Below are 10,841 nucleotides of genomic sequence, written 5' to 3'. Positions count from 1 at the left end.
CCAACAATACAGCAGTCTAGCTATAGGCGTTTAGCTATAGAGTTACGTTGTGTTGAACACAGTGACGGGTTGGGCTCGCCGACATTTTTTTGGTTTGGTTTGTTGTTTAACGCCGCACTCAGCAATATTCCAGCTATATGACGGCGGTCTGTAAATAATCGAGTCTGGACCAGACAATCCATTGATTAATATCATGAGCATCGATCCATGCAATTGGGATCGATAACATGCATCAACCAATTCTACCCCGGGTCTTCACGGGTCCTTTAACATTTAAAAATGTAGTTCATGCAATCGCATATCCCGTTCGCATCACTTCGTGAAATTAAAACACCAGCACGATTAACGAATAGGTGGAATTATAACACAGCGTCACAAGATTTCCGTGTATAGCGGGATGTTCGTGTGGTGTCCGCATTTCTAACTTACATTAGCATCAAGTACCAGCTGTACTCGTGATTCCGGGCTCGTGGACAAAGATCAATCTGTCATTTCATTGTCGCTCCTTAACCCGGGTTAAGTTTAACGGAAACTAATAGTAGTTTCCATCCGTCACCACTTGCCGCTTTCCGGAACCTGCCAGATGACTCGTCCCTCTATCGACCAATGGTGTGTGCGTAAATACGAAAAACATATTAATCAGAATGCGCGAAAGGAGTGAGGTACTTTGATAACAATAAAGCCATGAGGACATGATCATGAGAGTCAGTATGTCTGTAACCCTTATTTTATTGATACTCATTTCAAATCTTCTTGGGGGCGGTCGGGTAGCCTAGTGGTTAAATCATCCGCTGGTCACGCCGAAGACCCGGGTTCGAATCACGACATAGTACAATGTGTGAAGCCCATGTCTTGTGTTCCCCGCCGTGATATTGCTGGAATATTGCTAAAAGCGGCGTAAAATCAAACTCACTCACTCACCCGATTTCAAATCTTCCATTTAAGGAGGCCATAACAGTTGTAGACTGTGATGGGGTTCGATCCCCGGCCACGTCATACCAAAAGAAGTTAAAAGATGGTACTTGTTGTTACCCTGTCTGGCGCTCGGCACTAAGGGGCTAAAACAAGGACTGGTCGGCTCGGAGTCAGTATACTGTGTCTGAGTGGGGTATTCATGTTCCACTGCGGCATAGTATCGCAATGAGCTGGCACTATAAATCGGCCTGCCTAGTACAAGCAGCCACACAAACACACAAACGTACATGCTCGTCGCTATATAAGTGCAATAATCTTAGACGCGACGTTAACCCCATTTCACCTCACCTCACCTCACCACTACCATAAAAAAACATAGCGTATATCATGGTGACATTTAGAAAGTATAGGAGTCTATATCAACCGATCACCAGCTGGGTGCTGACAGAATGGGTAAGTCGGTTTGTAGACGTCTATTGTCAGGTCTTCTCGCTTCTGCCAAAGAACGTGACAACATGCACAGTTGGAATCGTTAGGAAGAATGTATAATCGTAACAAGAAAGAAAAGAAAACTGTCAGAATCGCGGGAGATCTTGCGGACGGGAATATGGACGATTAATCGGGAGTGACACCGTCTTTCTTGTTGAGGTAAGGTGTAACAGGTTTTTACGTTGCTTGTAACGACATGAGACACAAGCAACGTACCAATTTAGTAATCGAACAAGGTATTCGATGTGACGAGGAACGCTTTAACTGCTGTGTCGTTTACCATTGAGCATCACAACAGGAAGTGCAATGAGAGGACATCAACCCTTAAAAACAATGACCACTTTATACGAGGAAGTGAGTCACTGAATACATCGGGGATACGTTAGCTGGTAAACTTCTTTTCGGAAATACATCTGAATCAAATGTATACACTTTCTGTATTCTGTATTAAAGCACATTCATCTGATGTGAAATAAATAGGATTATGGACCCGTGAAGATCCCGGGTAGAATAGGTCTTCAGCAACCCATGCTTGCCATAAAAGGCGACTATGCTTGTCGTTAGAGGCGACTAACGGGATCGAGTAGTCAGGCTCGCTGACTTGGTTGCTGAATTGCGTAGATCGATGCTCATGATGTCAGTCACTGGATTGATAAGTTAAAAATATGTCTCTACAAAATATAATCTGAAGCAGACAAGAACCAAAAATATTTATTAATGCTTACTTTCATGGATAGAATTGAGGCAATCTAGGTTTGCCAAATCGTTCTAGACTTGAGCTGGATTCCTTTTAAATTTAGAAGAACGGGCGTCAGTATCGCATGGAGAACTGGGACAGCCTGAATCAGTGTAATCGGATATGTTGTGGAGTTTCGGTTTGGGGCTGTTTGCTGAATAGAACAAGGGCTCACGAACAAGGGCACAATGTAGAGATTAAATCATTACCACCTCTCTTTATATCAGATATGTTATTGTGATTTGAAATCTCTTTTGGATAATTGCGAGTTATGTATACTCTGTATTCTTTCGTCATGGTAGCATATATATTTTCTATGTTGCTTTTTGAATTATCCACAAATAATAATAACTACAATGTAAACCTCTCTTTGGAGATATACAATAATACTACTGGAGGGCATATCTGAAAAATGGGACTTATCGACAAATTATTCTTTCTTAAATACTACCCGTAACAGGCATTCTGATCATTATATTATACTTTGTACAGTTTAAAAGTCAAATAATGGCAAATTGTGTATCTTTCTACATTTTGAATTAATTATAATTTCTGCAATAAAACCTTAGCATCAGATAGTGATATAAACGAATATGATCTATACTGTGATAAATGAATGATTAATTTCGTATTATGAATTAGATAAACAGAAATATGATAGTGAAACAAATTATTTTAATCTGTTCGTGTGAGTAGGTAACGAGAGATCTAGGCAACTCATTAACGTAGCCATTTGTGAAAAATGAAATATTAAAAGTTTAGGGGGTTGAACATTTTCATTGAATGACAGGGAAGAAAGCAACGCAATAATTAAATTATGAATCAATTTATGTTATAAATATAACAGAATATATAGAAATATAAGTTTAATTTCTCATTGTTGGAAGGTGTTTAATAATAGATTTTGTTTGTTTGTTGTTTAACGCCGCACTCAGCAATATACCAGCTATATGACGGTGGTTCGTAAATAATCCAGTCTGGACCAGACAATCCAGTTATCATCACCAAGAGCACCGATCTACGCAATTGGGATACGATGACATGCATCAACCAAGTCAGCGAGCCTAACCACCCGATCATGTTAGTCGCCTTCGAACAAGTATGGGTTGTTGAAGGCCTATTCTAACCCGGATCTTCACGGGTAATGTTTTTAATAATAAGGTACAATGAAATTCTGTATATGTCCATAATAGGTGTGTATAAGTAAATGGATAATATATCCATACACGCCAATTAAACGGCTGCATATGGTTCTTTAATGAACTCTTTTACAAGTCCATATTTCAAGACATGTATTTGATATTCATAATAAATCCACAAAAGCTACACAATGGCGACAAAACGGTACCAGCATCACAGATACCAATAATACATGAGATCCATATAATTACTTTAAAGTTAAAACATGTATCTGAATAGAAAATTGGAAGGATACACTTCCGACATTTTTCGTATTTTGTTTTCGTTTTGAGAGAGAAGTTTTGATTGGTATCTGATGGGTGCAAACAGGTGTTCCCTTCCGCCCAGGCCTTACGGCAATGCTATAGCCCAAAATGAAACAAGCCTAGATGTTCAACAGGTTCAGGCTGAAATTTCCATCCCACTTGGGCTCCTTTTAAATTTAGATACAGTTTCTCGTGTCGATATGTGTCAAAAGAAATGAATTAAATATTACAGCACTGGTGAATAGGTGGTATGCGCATGTTAGCGTCGATCCTACAATATCCTTTTATGCAAAATACATATATGCTGATGAATTAACGTAGTAATACTACGCAAATATATGTCAAGATGTATACATGAGTAACATCTCGTGATCTTTATTCGTGCTTTAAGCTCTTTTTCTACCGGAGATTATGGGGTGTTACATCACACCAGAAAGCCAGGTCCAAATTCAAGTCATAATTTCATGGTCCGTCTTGTATGTTGGGAACCAATATCGCAATATGGCTGAATATTGCTAAACGTGGTATTAACCCGATTACTCACATAATTATTCCATTTTCTACAGTCATCTACGAACACTATCTTTAAGGAGGTATATCTATGTCATCCAAATGTCCATACATATATGTCCACATATATATGTATAAAGCAAGTCGTCCTGCACTCTTCCTTAATAGTAGTTTTTGTTTGAGTGTTTGTTGTTAAACGCCGCACTCAACAATATACCAGCTATATGACGGCGGTTTGTAAATAATCCAGTCTGGGCCAGACAATCCAGTTATTGACATCAAGAGCACCGATCTACGCAATTGGGATACGATGACATGCACCAACCAAGTCAGCGAGCCTGACCACCCGATTATGTTAGTCGCCTTAGTACAAGCATGGTTTGTTGAAGGCCTATTCTAACCCGGAACTTCACGGGTATTTTTTCAATAATAAGGTACAATGAAATTCTGTATATGTCCATAATAAATGTGTATAAGTAAATGGATAATATATCCATACACGCCAATTAAATGGCTGCATATGGTTCTTTGATTAACTCTTTTACAAGTCTAAATTTCAAGACATGTATTTGATATTCATAATAACTCCACAATAGCTACACAATGGCGATAAAACGGTACCAGCATCGCATATCTATATAATTACTTTTAAGTTAAATCATGTATCTAAATAGTAAATTAGAAGGATTAAAAATATACACTTCCGACATTTTTCGGGGTTTTTTTCGTTTGGAGAGAGGAGTAGTGACAGTAGTGACTGGTATCTGATGGGTGCAAACAGGTGTCGAGTGGCTGTCTCAGATGGCTCTAATTTCGTAGCTCTAAAGATCATGACGGCGATACAGACCGTGATGCAGTTTGTCTCACAGTCCCTGAACCATATTATTTTCCCTTCCGCCCAGGCCTTACTGCAATGCTATAGCCCCAAATGAAACAAGCCTAGATGTTCAACGGGTTCAGGCTGAAATTTCCATCTCACTTGGGCTCCTTTTAAATTTAAATATAGTTTCTCGTTTTAACCAAATTAATGTATTTTCAGGGACTAAGCGTTTGTCTAACCGTGAAGTACAACTATCCAAAAGATCCCATGCATGTCTATATGTCTTCAGACAGCCTCTCCATGTTCCTATCTATATGTATCAAAAGACAAATGAATTAAATATTACAGCACTGGTGAATAGATTATATGCGCATGTAAGCGTCGATCTACAATATCCTTTGCGCAAAATACATATATACTGATGAATTAACGTAGTAATACTACGCAAATATATGCCCAGATGTATACATAAGTTTCATCTCGTGATCTTTATTCGTGCTTTTAGCTCTTTTTCTACATTAGATTATGGGGTGTTACATCACACCAGAAAGCCAGGTCCAAATTCAAGTCATAATTTCATGGTCCGTCTTGTATGTTGGAAACCAATATCGCAACATGGCTGAATATTGCTAAACGTGGTATTTACCCGATTACTCACATAATTATTCCATTTTCTTCGTGCACGTTCTACAATCATCTACGATCACTATCTATAAGGAGGTATATCTATATTCATCTAAATGTACATACATATATGTCCACATACATATGTATTAAGCAAGTCCCACATTCTTCCTTAAAAGATAAATGCTAAGCATTTCCTCTGTATGTATTTATGTATGTAAAAATCGTTTTTATGGCTACAGTGATTTTTGCAAGGCTACTCTCATAAATGTCATGACGCATTTGAGGCCAGGGTTCTTCTATACTCGCATTAATGTGCTGACTTATTATTGCGTTAATTTCATGATTAACAGTATTCATGAAGAACATTTCACGTGGGACCAACAGAGGGAAATATGACTATCGACTATTTTTTTATATTTAGCTAGCTCAAACGATCTATTGGTTTGATTTATTGTTATGGTATCCACAAAATAAGTAGGATCCGTTTTTTCCGTTTTTGTTGTTCTTTGTGTAACGCCGCACGTAGCAATATTCCAGTTATATGACGGTTGTCTGTAAATAATCGAGTCTGGACCAGACAATCCAGTGATTGATATCACGACCACCGATCCACGCAATTGAGATACGATGACATGCATCAACCAAGTCAGCGAGCCTGACCACCCGATCCCTTTAGTCGCCTCTTACGACAAGCATAGTCGCCAATAACGGCAAGCATGGGTTGCTGTAAATCTATTCTTAACCGGATCTTCAAAGGTCAAGTGGGATTCAACTGATATGTTAAGATGAAATAAAACTGAATTATATGTGATGTTTACATATCAAAGTTTGCCAAATTGTTACAAAATGTTTGGCCACAGCAAGGCTACGTATTCACAACTTATTGTGGTAGGCACAGTATAACTCATGAGTCTGGACTGAGGGAGGGCCGTATTCCTCCTTGTGGGTCACCTGCTTGGCAATATGGGACGGGAAAACTGCAGGGGGTGAGGTCAGTTAAGTTGATGGTATAGACAGATAACAGAGATCATTTCACAAATGTGAAACCTCATTCCACAAAGGAAGAGGCGAAAGCTGAAACTTGGTGAGATTTACAGAACAAAGGCAGTTATTTCTAGTTTCTTACTGACTCTCGAGGATACATTTAATAAAAATTCGTGTGTGCGACACGGCCACCAGTCACTAAATTTTGGTCACAATCTTTCTGTCTTCTTTCATTTGTCATCTGAAATACCATCCCTTCGTGCACTTGTGCTTCCTGCTCAAGTTACCAAACACATCCTGTTTAGTACACCTGCAAGATATATATTACGCCGAGGAGAATTTACGATTATACGTTGATACGTCTAACTGCTGGCCTGGTACGCAATGTCATATTTCTTATCGCCAGGGATCACAGGTGTGATACCAGTCTCCCTCAAGGAGACGGCTGATTAAACTCTTTGCTTCGTCAATGCTTCGCCAATGCTTCGTCTAGCCCAAACCGGTAACTGGTACCACTAGCAACGATACAATGGCGTACAAAGACTTACAATGAGTCAAGCATCCGTCACTCGATTTCCATTTTGATTGATTGTTTGATTGTTTGATTGATAGATTGATACATTGATACATTGTGAGTGAGTGAGTGAGTGAGTGAGTGAGTGCCTGTTTCACTGGTATGTCCGGATCTGGGTACGGGTCACCGGCTTAGCGTCACCGATCTAGATATATCTATGCAGGAATAGGTCATCCATGCGGATAGCGTAATCTCGATTAATGTATTCAGGAACCTTTCGTAAACAACATTTATTGAAAATGCTACCGAAGAATCAAACAACTTTAAGATTTGCTTCTGTGGTGGAATCATTCTAATATATTCACATAACCGTTAACGTACTTCTTGAATGTTGTCACGCCATTCATTCAGACAGATCTCGAAGATATGTTAATATCTATGCGAGGACAGCGGATTAGATATCGCGAGGCCGGTTCACAATCCGTAAAATCCTGTGATATGCCATGAATAGCCCATTGCATCTCCAGTACAAAGACTTTCTTTTGTACGTGTTGTCACAGAGCCACAAACTTAGGTCAATGGATCAGATAAAAGCAGGACTGCTGGAATCGGTTGAGGTGAACTTCCCATGACATAAACTCCTACTTGACAACCGCTTTAAGAAAGTGCCGGCATTCATGTACACAGCCCTGTGGATGAATGAACGACCTAGCGAAGCCAGTAGCGCCACCTAGTGAGATATAATGGAAGAAGAACAACCGAGAGTTGAATCTTGACATACTCCGGTGCCATCTGCAGAACCTTGTTAGCAATGGCACAGTGATTTATGAGAGTTTAAGTGAGTCGGATTTTACGCCGCCTTAGCAATATTACAGCAATATCACGGCGGGGGATTCCCACATTGTGCCTATGATATGCAGAGAATCGAACCTGGACTTTCGGCACGAGGAGCGAACGCTTTTACCACTAGGCAACGCCAGCGGCCTTGATCATATGATCAACCTAATGTGTTTTCATTTTTCAAATGTTAAAGTTTGCAATCACATAATATTTATCACCACTGTGAAATGCAAGGATATCAGCATATCATCACCATCACCATCATCATCATCATCACCATCATCATCGACGTCACCATCATTATCATCACCACCACCATCAGCATCAGCGTCGCCACCGGTATCGTTATCACAGGTATATACGGTACTCCACACAGAGATTAACGAAGGGCATCTATTTGATCAGGGGTTAGTTAAGTATCTATAACAGCTGTGTGTCAGTACATCCAGTTTCTGTCAGTGCAGAAAAATACCAAGTCGGTCAGCTGTGAACACGGTTCTTCAGCATCGGACATCAGCTGTCCTTGACACGCACATTTCAGCGCATTTGAATGGATTTAACAACAAGTAAGGTCATCTTGAGCGGGACGGTTTTCGTAGGCAATAGATGGATTAGCATAAGAACAATGATTCTCTTTAGGTAGAAAACGATCCACGATGTTCGACCTGGTAGAAGTGTGTAATCAAACCGCACAGCATTGGTCTTTGATTGACTGTGGCTTCAAAACAAACTCATTCATGTACTTGATCTGAATGTTCATCTTAATTGTTATGGATAGTCACGGAGCCGTGATCCAGAGAACATGGTGTCATTAGATAAAAATGAAGTAATAATAGGATTACCAGAAAAACGGGGTATAACGCCCAAGCCAATAACCTCCCCTCAGGAACACCAGAGTAAGTCAGTACAAGATTGAAAATTGCCCCATAAGTATGTATGACAGGCTAGTCGGGTATTGCTACTTGTATATGTGAAAACAAAGTTATTAAAATTAATAGCAAAACTGATGAAAGTCACCAATAAACGTGTGTAAGTGTTATATCGTCACTGCAAAAAAAATGAGTCTTGTCTTTAGTATTAACATTCAAATACGTGATATCTGTATTAGTGATATTGTCTACGTTCCACCGGTGAGTAAGCGTTAGCCTTACTATCTCGTAGTATAAATGTTGCAAGAAATTGTATTTCTGATGACATCACGATACAGTTTTTACGATGTATCACGTCTGCACCAGCGCTTGACAACAGCCTTGTGTTTGGGTGTTTCAGTAGTTTAAATTGCTGATCTTGATGTTGTTGAATAAACTTTGATACTATGAACAATATAAGGTTATATGAGAGTATGACTTTAGAATGGTAACATGCGTTAATGTATATCTCATATAAATATATATATATATAATAGGATGACATAAATAGAACAATGAGTAGTACGTCCAGATTAGTGTATAGGCAACATTTAAAAGTAGATGAAAGAACACAATCGTCCGGAATACAATGTATAATTCTGGTGCACTTCCCGTTTGGGTCGGTTTGGGTGGTAGCTTAGATATCCATAGAGTAGGTTCATCTCGGAATCTCCCATATAACTCCTCTTCAATTTAAATGGAGTTACTTGTTTCTTTCAAAACTATACAGTTTTAGAGAGTAAGCATTAGTCTGAATAGATATCACAAGTTTGGAATTTGAAACTAATCTGTTTACAGTAACAGAACACTGTTTAAGTGTCATGTACAAATGGAAAAGTGGAATCCCGTCAATTAGGCGGACGAACCTTAAAACTATTAATAAACATTAAAATAAGCAATATCGGGAAAATGTATATGCATATACTATCTGGCAATAAACACCAAGATCACCTTCTAAAAAAATAAGTTTTAAAAGCCGGTTGATATTCTTTTGCGTATTTGACGAGTATATAACTTTCGAAAGTATAAATCCTTTTCCTATACTCAGACGTTACTGAGCCTTGCGCTTTCCTAATTATTTTGACTAAAATTATTACCGTTATCATTGTATTTGTTAATGGGAAATACGCGCCGATCAAGTACGTGCCATAAATTAAAGCGACATTGTACGATTCCGAACTCATCACGAGACTGTGTTTATGAATCACTGTCAAATAGTGGTGACATATAGTGGAAACAATACGCGAAATCGCGCATGCACAGAACGGAAAATTTGGACAAGGCGTTAAGCAATCCGCATGCGCAGAACGATTGATTTCAGTACTTCCGCTAAGCGCTTCGAGTACAGCGTCAAACTCGTGCCTGTAATCTAACACGCGAGAACTGACCAATGAAATCGGAGAAGTAGGAATACCGGTAGACGCTGTTGCTTGATCGACAATGCCAATCAAGAAAGGGAGGAGCTTGATGATATCGTTCTCTCCCAGTAAATTCCGATGTCAAATAACGACGTTATTTGGACGGGAAAACGATGGTTTGAAAGCGTCCAAATAACGTCGTTTTTCCGTCCAATGACCATATACGGGAAAAAACGACGTTTTCGTGTTTGCAGTGTACGCCGCTTTAAACAGTCTTTTTGCAATATCACGGCGGTGGACACAAGAAATGGCTTCACACATTGTACATTGAGGGGAATCGATCCAGGGTGTTCGACGTGAGGAGCGAGCGCATTAACCACAAGGCTACCCCACCGCACCCATGGTTATCGGAAGCGCCAACTAATGGTGGAGACGGTGTGTTGGATCTGGCTGATTGTGTGTCACCCTGCGCCACCGTCCTCGAACGATATTGTAACCCATTTTATATTGTCAACAGATCGTTGGGTACATGATGTGACCCTGTGTGTGAGCCTGATGGTTCAGGGTACGTTGTCACACACACAGGCTGCATCACACCATATGCCCTGAAGGATCGGCTAACAACGAATTGATCTCAGAGAGATTCATTCACAAAGAGGGGCCACGGGTGACCCAATCGTCTAAGGCGCCGCGAT

The sequence above is a fragment of the Haliotis rufescens genome, unplaced genomic scaffold (genome assembly GCF_023055435.1).
Source record: "Haliotis rufescens isolate VD_foot unplaced genomic scaffold, xgHalRufe1.0.p SCAF_5, whole genome shotgun sequence".
Classification (NCBI taxonomy): Eukaryota; Metazoa; Mollusca; class Gastropoda; order Lepetellida; family Haliotidae; genus Haliotis; species Haliotis rufescens.
Note: the sequence above shows the minus strand (reverse complement) of the source record.